This window comes from Bradysia coprophila, unplaced genomic scaffold (assembly GCF_014529535.1).
Source record: "Bradysia coprophila strain Holo2 unplaced genomic scaffold, BU_Bcop_v1 contig_94, whole genome shotgun sequence".
In the NCBI taxonomy this organism is placed as follows: domain Eukaryota; kingdom Metazoa; phylum Arthropoda; class Insecta; order Diptera; family Sciaridae; genus Bradysia; species Bradysia coprophila.
In genome coordinates, this window is record NW_023504022.1 from 4,577,132 (window position 1) to 4,588,107 (window position 10,976).

The window sequence follows — 10,976 nt, forward strand, 5'->3', positions numbered from 1 at the left end:
AAATAAATTTTTAAATTTCGTCAAATTTTCGAATTTCGTCAAATTTTCGAATTTCGTCAAATTTCGTCAAATTTTCGAATTTCGTCGAATTTCGTCAAATTTTCGAATTTCGTCAAATTTTCGAATTTCGTCAAATTTTCGATTTTCGTCAAATTTTCAAATTTCGTCAAATTTTCAAATTTCGTCAAATTTTCGAATTTTGTCAAATTTTCAAATTTCGTCAAATTTTCGAATTTCGTCAAATTTTCAGGGAATAGTCAACATAGCGGTCACTACACAGCTTACATTACAATTCGGAATCAATGACGCCTTCTCAATGATACAAACTTAACGACAAAACGTTGGCCACGTTTGGCTAAAAATGTATATGTTCTCTTCTATGAAAGCGTTTCTACACGTTAAGTTATATAGAATTTAGGTTTTCATATTATTTGCATTTGTAATGTGTGCAACATTTACAACGATTTTAATAAAAATTTGGAATACGACTTCAAATGTTACTCTTACAATGTTCATAAACATATTTCAAGGTTTCATATGAAGTAATGAATCAATTTATAGATGAAACGATATTTATTGATATCTTTTATTTTTGCATAATTAGTCTAAACATTTTTATGCTCAAAATAGCGGCAGAATAAAATCATTTGCATACATAGTCCATAACTTAAAAAATTAACAGTGTCACATCTTCACAAGAAGACGTAATATTGCACCAACTTTTTTACTTCAAAGTAAAATATGGTTTCATTGAGCGGCGTCTTACAACTAATATTGGTATCCTATGGATATAGATCGTTAGTGCGCTAGGTTAGAATGGTCCGGAGCACTGAGTATGAGTATACTAGATGCGGCACTGCACATTACGCATTTTATGCAAAGATTACTGTGTAGAGGTAGACTTTACTATTGCGAATTTTGACAACATGCACATACTTGAAACATTTCAAATCAAAGATGTGCAAAATTAGCGTAACAAAAAGACTTTTGAAATTTTTGCATATCCTAAAGTGTATAAAAAGAGACAAAATGTGGAGCCTTGATTATCAACACTATTTTGTTCACAATTATGGACCATTTCATCATTGGTACGTATTAGCGTGTTACTAAAAACTTTATGCAACTCATCCCTTACCAGTCGGCGCACCGCCGCCGACTATTTTAAAACCGGCACACACCTCTAACTTTCGTCAACTTCTGACTTAACTTCTAAAACGACTGATATCCCGGCAAAAACTCTTTCAGAGCAAAGTTGGACGCAGTCTACAGTCTATATGTGTGATAACTTCTAAAACAAGTGATATCGCTAGAGGTGACGCTGTCAGCGTCGTTACGCAAAATTGAATTTCACAGCAATTAATTGAAATTAGCTGATCTAGTTTTCCAAACCATTCGCTTGACTTGACTTGACTTGAGTAACCAAAACGTGCTCCTGTGAGCGATCCCATGAGAACATTGGACGTGAGGATTTTGGTTTGATTGTGAGTCAGACCCTAATCCCCCTTTTCGTTCTCCTTGATTACATTCAAAGCACACATTAGTATGTCTCCACTCTCCCGTTCAACTTTCACCTTTCGAACTTAATGTGTGTTCTGAATGCTATCAGTGTAGGGCACACCACTCTGGTTTACTATTTTCTTATATACCACAGAGTACTTTCTGTGGTAACTAACTCAACCACCGTCGCTCGATCTATGTGGTCGGACTAGCTACTTTATCATCTTTTATCAATTACCTTTTCCCTTTGATTTTACCTTTTCTTATTTTGTCACGCTCTGTACCTTTTTAGTTCTTTCATATTCATTTTGTTTCAAGTGTCCTTCCTTCGTCATCTACTTTATTTTTACGTCCATGGTTCACTTCATTACTTGTATTGTTTTGAGTGTGGTAAAAAGGGGAGGATTAGGTTTGACTTTTTACTAGCTTCGTCATCATTTTTCTTTTAAAGTTACTCTTATTTTAGTATTCTTATTCTATTACTGCATTACTCATCATCCTCCTTACACCTCAAGGCGTAAGCATTCATCACACCGGTACGTTCGCATTACCACTATCAATCAGCATGCCATTCTCACATTTACTTCAAACTAAGATCGTACACTTTTTCTCACACCACGCATTCTACACTTTCTATTCCCATTTTCGTCTTGTCACGTATACCCACAATTCAGTATGTCGACCGTAGACACCGTTATTGCCGAACCAACTTACGAGAGCAAGAGGCCAGCTAATCGTTCTGTCGAGGGAATGTTGGAAGCGGGAAAAGCACGTTCTCCTCCTACTGCTCACAGGATCCAGCGTTCGACGTTTTCCAGTGAGCCTGTCGACACTTGGTCTTAATGTCGGTGGGACCAACTTGCTCGTACGTGTCACACAGAGCTTTTCTACTTCCTCCTGTTACCCACTCATCTTTTTTATCTCTTTTACAGGAGCCAATTTTACTCGGATCCTGCGAAGTGGGGATTCCCATTTCAAATGGAAGTAATGATTACTTTGCTTTGATCGCTATCTCGAATCTCACCACGTCGTATCAAGCTAGTTGAGCGGTCACTGTTGAGCGCTCGGTAATTACTTTCTAACCTTTCAGCACAACATTTCCCGTAACCACAATGTTTATCAAAACGTTTCTCTAGTCATTGTTTCCAGCGGTGTATGCTTGCACATGGTCATTTGGATTCCGTTTCATCTGCGATCCTGAACAATTCCATGATACTATCCGTGATCAGTGGAGAGCAATTCCTCAGATAATAGGTAGCTTTGTTTGTTTCTTTTTCATCAGTGTCCTCGTTATCCACTTTTTTTCATGATTTAGTTTATCTGTCTGCTTCTCCAGCTGTTTCATACAGTCGCTTGCTTTCACGTGCTCGGTCAGAGGAGAGTGGAGTGACCCTTGAGTACTTGTCCGAGCTGGATCAATATCACGACGAATGGTTAAGTGGTCTACAGGCTCGCAACATGGCTGAAGAGGAGGATCTTCCGGTACTATTTTTTCTTGTCTGATTTTCCTTACCTTGGTAACGCATCAATGTTATTTCACATTCACAGATCCTTACCATCCAATGCTGACCGTCCTTTTAACGGAGGTGGTGAAGGACTATGACAGGGTCATGAAAGAATTGAAATTCTTGTACGATTGCTTAGTCAGTCGTACTTCATCGCATCTCCTCGCTTGTTTGGGCTCAAGTCAAAACCAGCCATTTCAGTTATTTTACTTCATTTTGTTCTTATATCATTCGTTAGTTTTGCGTACTTGCGCTCAGTTTCCGTTTGTTTAAATATATCATTCCTCGCCGTACTCTCTTCTTTTATTGTTATTACTGGGTAAGGTCTTTTCATCATTGATAATCTAGTTCACTTGGCATTTTGTCATTTGCTGTGTTCATTTCTATTCGTTGTCAGCCGTACTTTAATGTGCTTTGGATTTTACTTGAACTTTGTTAAATTATCATTTCTTCCGTTCATACACAGTTGTACTTCCTAGACTTTCACGCAGTTGTTCGTGGACATACGTTTCTGTCAAGAATGTCTGAGGTATTTACACGTTCATCAGTGATTTCAACTTAGTTCAATTCTATTATCTGTATATTCGTCATAGCATACGTCTCTCGCGTTGGATATCTTAATGATCGAGGACAAGGCCTGTATCATTGAAGTCGTTCCAGGGGATGGCAACTGTTTGTATGGATCAATTGCCTCATCAGTTGTTTCATTTAGCTATCGGTAGTGTCATGCATCAAGCCATGGTGCTAGTTCTTCGTGAGATGGTCGTGAAGTATTTGTCAGATAATCGCGGATGTTGCCGAGGTCCAGTTCGCCATTACTTCCAGGAGTGATGGATGAGTTTTCATTTCTGATGCATTCAAGTCCAGCTGATCGTGTGAATGCATTTCTTGTCACACTCTCACAGGAAGGAACATGGGGTGGACCCGAGTCCTGTTTAGCAATATCCAGAATTTTCAATTGTGACATTATCATTCATCGTGAACGAGGTTTCACCAGTACCGTCGAGGCAGCTTGTGTGCCTCCTGCAATGACCTTACGTCTTATTTATAGTGGTCCTTATGGTTCTTGGAATCATTATAGTAGTTGGCGCTGTTTGATAGTTTTGGAGGCCCGATCCATCGACATCAAACTCTCCTGTTCACCTTCCTTTCGATACCGTGCATATCAGCGATGGAATTTGTACTGCAGTTAGGACTCAACCCGATGGTAATTGTTTATTTGCATCGATTGCACATCAACTGTTTCCATGTGTCATTGGATCGCGTCAACACATCGAAAGTACTCTACGCATCCGGGAAATAGCAGTGCAGTATTTGAGCGAGAACCTAGGCGTTCGTCGCATCCAAAACCTATTGGACGATCGTTTAAGAGCTGATTTTGCCTGAGCTGGTCCGACCAAACTTAACGGACTCTTTCCTTTTGGTTTTGGAAAGGCTGAGAGCTCCTCGTACCTGGGGGGGTACCGAATGTATCACCGCCTTAGCGAACTACTTCAGCTGCAGTATCGTAACCCATTGGGAGCAAGGTCCGACCACTGTCATAAGTGGTACTGCTATCACCTCTCGACGTAACATCAAGTTAGTGTTAAGGCGCTCTCGCAACGGATGGATACATTTATGACAGCTTCAGGTCAATGGTATCAAGCTTTAGTCATCCAGTTGCTTCTGGATCTAACGTCGTGGACCTCGTTACCAGTCAGGACAGCATTCGTTCGCCTATCCACATCACCGGTACCCACATGGATCAATCTACGGTTACTGTGTCAGACAGTGTCATGGGACTTGTTACCAGTCAAGATAGTTCTTGTTTGACTAGTTCCATCACAGGTATTTGTTCATCTTAGTTTATCTCGTTGATTCAGATATTAGATCGTTTTCTTTTTCTTTTCTTTTTTTCACAGACACCGGTCTGCCCGCCGTTTCATCTCATCAAGTGTCACAGAGCAAATTTTCCCAAGTTTTTACCTCATCTCTCAATTCTGACATTCATCTGCGTATCCGGCACTTGGAACGTTCGTGGGTGTAATGATTTTTCTAAGCGGATCCAGATAGACGATTTCCTTCGTTCATTGGATATGGACGTTGTGGCTATTCAAGAAACCAAATTATCATGTCGCGTACGTGATACAAGTCATTACAAATGGATTCTCCGTTCATCTAGCTCCAATAATCGTAACGGTAGAGGTTTGGCTTTTCTTGTTTCCACACGGGTTTTGCTGAGGCGTCAAGTCAGTTCGTCCTCTGGCTGACGACATATTGCTATGTGAGCTGATAGTGAACAAGCGTCACGTGTCTTTCATAAACGTACATATTCCTCAAGACGATCGCGGTCCAGTCGTCTTTAATGAACTCAAGAGTCACATTTCCAAGAGTCCTACTTCTACAATAATCTTACTCGGTGATTTTAATGCTCACGTCGGTTTTCGTGACCTCACTTGTCATGATAAGAAGCTCATAGGTAGCAATTTGTATCATAGCGTGTGCAACGACAATGGTGACGAGCTGAAACAGTTGATGCATTTGGGACATTTCCATTTAAGTACATCTTGGTCTCGTTCCAGGACTCTTATTACTACTTGGTCCAACACCACATCTCACAGCCAGATCGATCATATTTTATGCAATTCAGCGTCCGTACGGTTCAGCGTCCGTACGGTTCAGCGGCATGTTCGGGGTTAATGCAAAGAATATAAAATCCGATCACAAGTTGGTTGTTTCCAACTTACGCTTGTTAGACGACATGAGTGCCTCACATAATCACAAGCGCAAAGGCGATCCTATTCAGGGTCCTCCTTCGAAAAAATCCAGTTCCGTCAGTCAGCGAGCACTACGCTGGGATACTTCTTTACTGTCCGACGGGCAACATCTACGCGCTTATCATGAACAGATGGCTATTGCTTCTAACACAATCCATTCTCTCGCATCTGTAGACGATGTTAATGCTGTATCCAGTAACGTTTCATCTCTTTGGACCAAAGTCGAGAAAGCCATCAAACTGTGCGCTGCAAGTACTTTGCCAGTCAAGATAGAACCACTTTCTCCTATTCGGAAGCGCGCTCATTCCTTATGGAGAGCCTCTGTTGCTGCACTACGTAAGAAACCCCATGACCATTCTCTCCAGTCTAGTGTCAGTGCTAATCATCAGAGCTACTTGAGGCTCCAGCAGGAACACACCGAGAAGCAGTTCAAAGAATTCTTCAGTCAGGTCAGCAACACCCATCCACAGAAGCGTATGTCACTTCTGTATCGTCACCTGAAGCGCTATCGGAAGAAGAAATCATCAAGCAGCGCGCCTCAAAAGATTTCAATCAACAACTGGGACACCGAGCTCAGAAATTACTGTACTGGATCCCCGGCCCTTTATATCCCTGAGACTGACCACGAGGTAGTTTCTCCTCCACCGAGCGTTGAGGAAATACATAGCATCATCAGTAGCATGCGTAACGGCACCGCAGCAGGCCAAGACCATATCAACATCGAATTATTGAAGAGCGGTCCTCCCGAGTTGTTATCACTCATTCATCTCGTGATATCAAAAGTGTGGGTCACAAACTCCGTACCAGACAGTTGGCTCAATTCCACTCAGGTCCCCATACCAAAAGTGCGTTCACCAAAATCAGTGGACGAGTTTCGTCGTCTGGCCATCACAAACACCATTTATAAAGTGTATGCCACATATCTACTACAGCGCCTCCGATCTTGCAACGTCAGTATCCCTTCTTACCAAGCCGGTTTCTTACCTAACAGATCTACTGACGACCACATATTCGTGCTACGCAGAGTAATCGAAGAGAGATGGAGGAGAGGATTGCCTACTTACATCGCTTCGATTGATCTCCGCAAAGCGTTCGACACAGTAAACATTCAGAAGATTGGCCACATTTTATTGGAATACAACGTTCCCGCTTACTTGATAAACCGCATCATTGGTGCAATATTACGAGATCGTACTTCCGTTCTCTGGTCAGGCAAGCGCACTAACACATACAGCAAGAACATGGGTATCAAGCAGGGCTGTCCCATTTCTCCTTATCTTTTCGTGATCGTAATGCATTATGCCATCAGCAGAGTTTGTGCTCGTTTAAACATCGACATGGACCTGACCAACTTCCAGTTGCCTTTCATCCTGGCGTATGCCGACGATATCGTTCTGGTTTCGGATAATTTGCACTCCGTAAGTCACATGTTCAAGGAACTCGAGACTGAATTGCTCAGTATTGGTTTAGCAGTAAACAGTAACAAGTGTAGCTTGTTATTACGCGACCCGCTGTGCAGAGAAATTCCGTTATCCAATCTCGTCATCATTAATGGTCATAATGTTCCCGTCGTGCATATCATGAAGTATCTTGGTATCTATATTTCTTCTGACTTGGATCGCCGAAGCACCGTATCGCATCGCATACAAGGAGCGCATCGTTCATTTCACATGTTGTTGCCTTTCTTCCAATCCATTCGGCTATCATTTGATTTGTTGCGCCGGATTTACCTTACAGTCATCATACCTGCAGTCACATATGGCCTAAAAGTCGCTACACTAACAAAACGGAACCGGCAATCCCTCAACCGCATGGAAAAATACATGGTAGAGCAACTATGTAAATTGGCCCGGGATCCCCCAGTCATAAGAACTCCGATGTCCGCACTACGGGGCACACCATCGATCGGACACACCGCGTCGGCAGACTAAGATATTGGGGACACATCATGCGTCGACCTGCTAATCATATCCTCCGCAGGGCTCTCGCCTATCGTGCAACAGGCAAGCTCAAACACGGGCGTCCTTGTTATACTTGGCACAACTCACTAGACAGGTGCATACGGCGCTCAAGGATCGACAAGACAGACTGGGAGTCAGGCTTGCACGACAAAGGCTTTCACAACTCACGTTGTACTCAGTCTTTCGATGCCGAAGACACAGACTCATCAGAATAGTGCGGTCCGTCTTGACATTACTCACTCAACATCATCATTCAACATTCGTTCAATAAATGAAGCTTCGCTTCTCTAAACTCGCAACTTTCTACTATCTCGCTTTCGTCATTCACTCACCTCGAATCGACACTTCATTAAATAGCTATATTAATTGTACTCTCGTACTTACCTTATTTTCAGTCGTTCTTTATACCTTTTGTGATCACTTGAGTCCAATTCTTCTCATATAAGCTTTGTATTATTTCATTCTTGCCTTTGTTTTTCATTTACATCATTCATTCTTCAGATATGTCATTTCTTTCAGGAGCTTGAGTCTCATCTCGTATGTTTCAGATTGTTCACAGTCCTATACCCTTTGTAGCTTAGTGGTCTCATTCCGCAGTATTTCAATCCATTCCAAGTATGTTCTACTTCCTTTTGCACTAAATAGGACGATATTGGTAAGCATATAAACAACGTTGAGCATTAAAATCTAGCGGGGAAAACTTCACATGTCCGCGCCCAGGAAAATCTTCATTTACTGTACGGTCTCATATCGGCCTTCCTTTAGCAGGTTCTATAGGGTTACTCCTTTTACACTAATTACCGCAAAATCACACTTCAGTTCCACATTTTTCACCTTTACCCAGAACGCACCGTCTTGTCAATTCTAGTTTCCATATAATTCTCCTTCTAGGACAGGCAACACAGGTACGTTCCCCTTACGCTACCCGTAAAGTCAATTCTAATTTCTACAGTATTCTCCTTCTAGGACAGGCAACACAGGGACGTTCCCCCTACCCTATCAATCTCCTTCTCACACGAGAGGCTATTCAGTGGTATTTCGTTCGTCTCAAGGGCATTCCTCTTTTTACGGAGTGTACGTTAGAGGTGTCAGTTACACTTCCATCGAGCATCCACCTTCTGGCGTCTGCGTAAGCAATGTTTCTATATCAGGACTATTCTCGTTACGATAACATCGTCTTCATCATATACACATACTCATCACCTCTATACTTTCAGGCAACAAATTCATGCATACTTACATTCATTATTCCTTTTTCATCATCTTCCAGCACCAGCTACATCATTCTTACCCATTTTTTATTGTTTTCTTACGCATACGCATATCTTCGCGACGTTCCCATTTTCCTCTTAATTCATCGTTGGTCGAATCATTATATTTCCATTGCAATTGTTTACGATCGGGAAGGTTACTGGCCAATCAGATTTCTATTGTATTTCGTTCGTGTTTTCTTGATCTTTTTTTTTTGTCCAGTGCTGCAGTTGTGCCTTTTACTTTTCATTTCAGTCATTTTCATGCTTTATTTCATTATATTTTCATTATATAACCGCTTTGTCATACATGTATAGGAAACGATGAAGTTCTAGTTGAATAAAAACGCCAACCGATTCCATAAAATGAACAATTATTTATTTGATTCACAGTGATGTGAAATACAAGTGTTGTCCTTTCTACGTTTCGCCCACGACTATTTACATTTAACCTCGTTGTTTGAGAGAACGATGAGCATCATCGTTCGACATCTGATTGACATACTCGCCCTACCGATTATACGGTAACTCGTTCCCACACAACCCCCCTTAACAAAACATTTGCCCTCAAATGTTCAGATTTTCGGACTTTCGGCAATCCACTGCGCTTGATATACTGCCTCTCATGAACTCGGACCATCATTGATTCGCCCATCTTTGACTCGACCATCTTTGCCTCGACCATCTTTGACTCGACCATCTTTGACTCGACCATCGTTGATTCGACCATCATTGATTCGACCATCATTGATTCGACCATCATTGATTCGACCATCATTGATTCGACCATCATTAATTCGACCATCATTGATTCGACCATCATTGATTCGACCATCATTGATTCGACCATCATTGATTCGACCACTCTTGACTTCGATCCAAATTCGCTCGGTTTTATTTCAATTCGTAGCAGTTTAGCATTCCATTTCGCTGACACGCCTAATATTTGTCTAACAGTGCATGTACGTTCGATCCGTTTATTGCTCTTCTCACCCAATGTATGAAACACACTCGAACGATCGTCTGCTGTACTGATGTGTGTGCTGCGTCTATTGTCTCTGAACAAACCACGCGCTCGTGACAAAAGCCTTCTCGAAAGTTGTCCTTCGTATCTTTTTTCGTCTTTTCACTTTGCGTTGTATGAATTTTCAGGTACTATAACACTTTACTGTTCAATTCGTCCTTCTTTACTTTTTATTTAGCATGGAGGCAACGTTTCCACCTAAATTCTTTACGTCTTTTGTTCAGCGTGAAAACACCGTTTCACCTGAACTCTTTGCACAAATTTTTGAGTCTGGCTTTACTTTCCGCAACGTAATTATGTTTTTCCGCTTTTCAACACTTATATTCCATACTGATCACTGGCCGGTTGAGCCCCCATATAGGAAACGATGAAGTTCTAGTTGAATAAAAACGCCAACCGATTCCATAAAATGAACAATTATTTATTTGATTCACAGTGATGTGAAATACAAGTGTTGTCCTTTCTACGTTTCGCCCACGACTATTTACATTTAACCTCGTTGTTTGAGAGAACGATGAGCATCATCGTTCGACATCTGATTGACATACTCGCCCTACCGATTATACGGTAACTCGTTCCCACACATGCATAATATTTAATACCTCATTTGCGCAAACTGCCTATTATTATCATAACTAGCAGTGTCTCTGTTGTAAATTCCCGCTTTCGGGACCAATGTTACAAAATTTGAATTCTTCTTATGATCATCATTGTTTTCCATTTCCAAGTACCCACCGAATAAAGGAAATATGTCCTGCGACTATTGAAACGAATGTTAGTTCGCCTATATTAACAAGATTTCTGTCTCGTTTCTGGCCCCAGTCCGTATACTTAACGTTTCATTCGCCTAACACTATAGTAGAATGCATTCAGTTCACATCTTTACATCTTTGCTTTCGTTCGCTTCTTCGTTCATCGGACATCACAAAATTCAATGAACAAATTGTGGATATAAAAGTTATGATCACCAGAGATCTTGCACT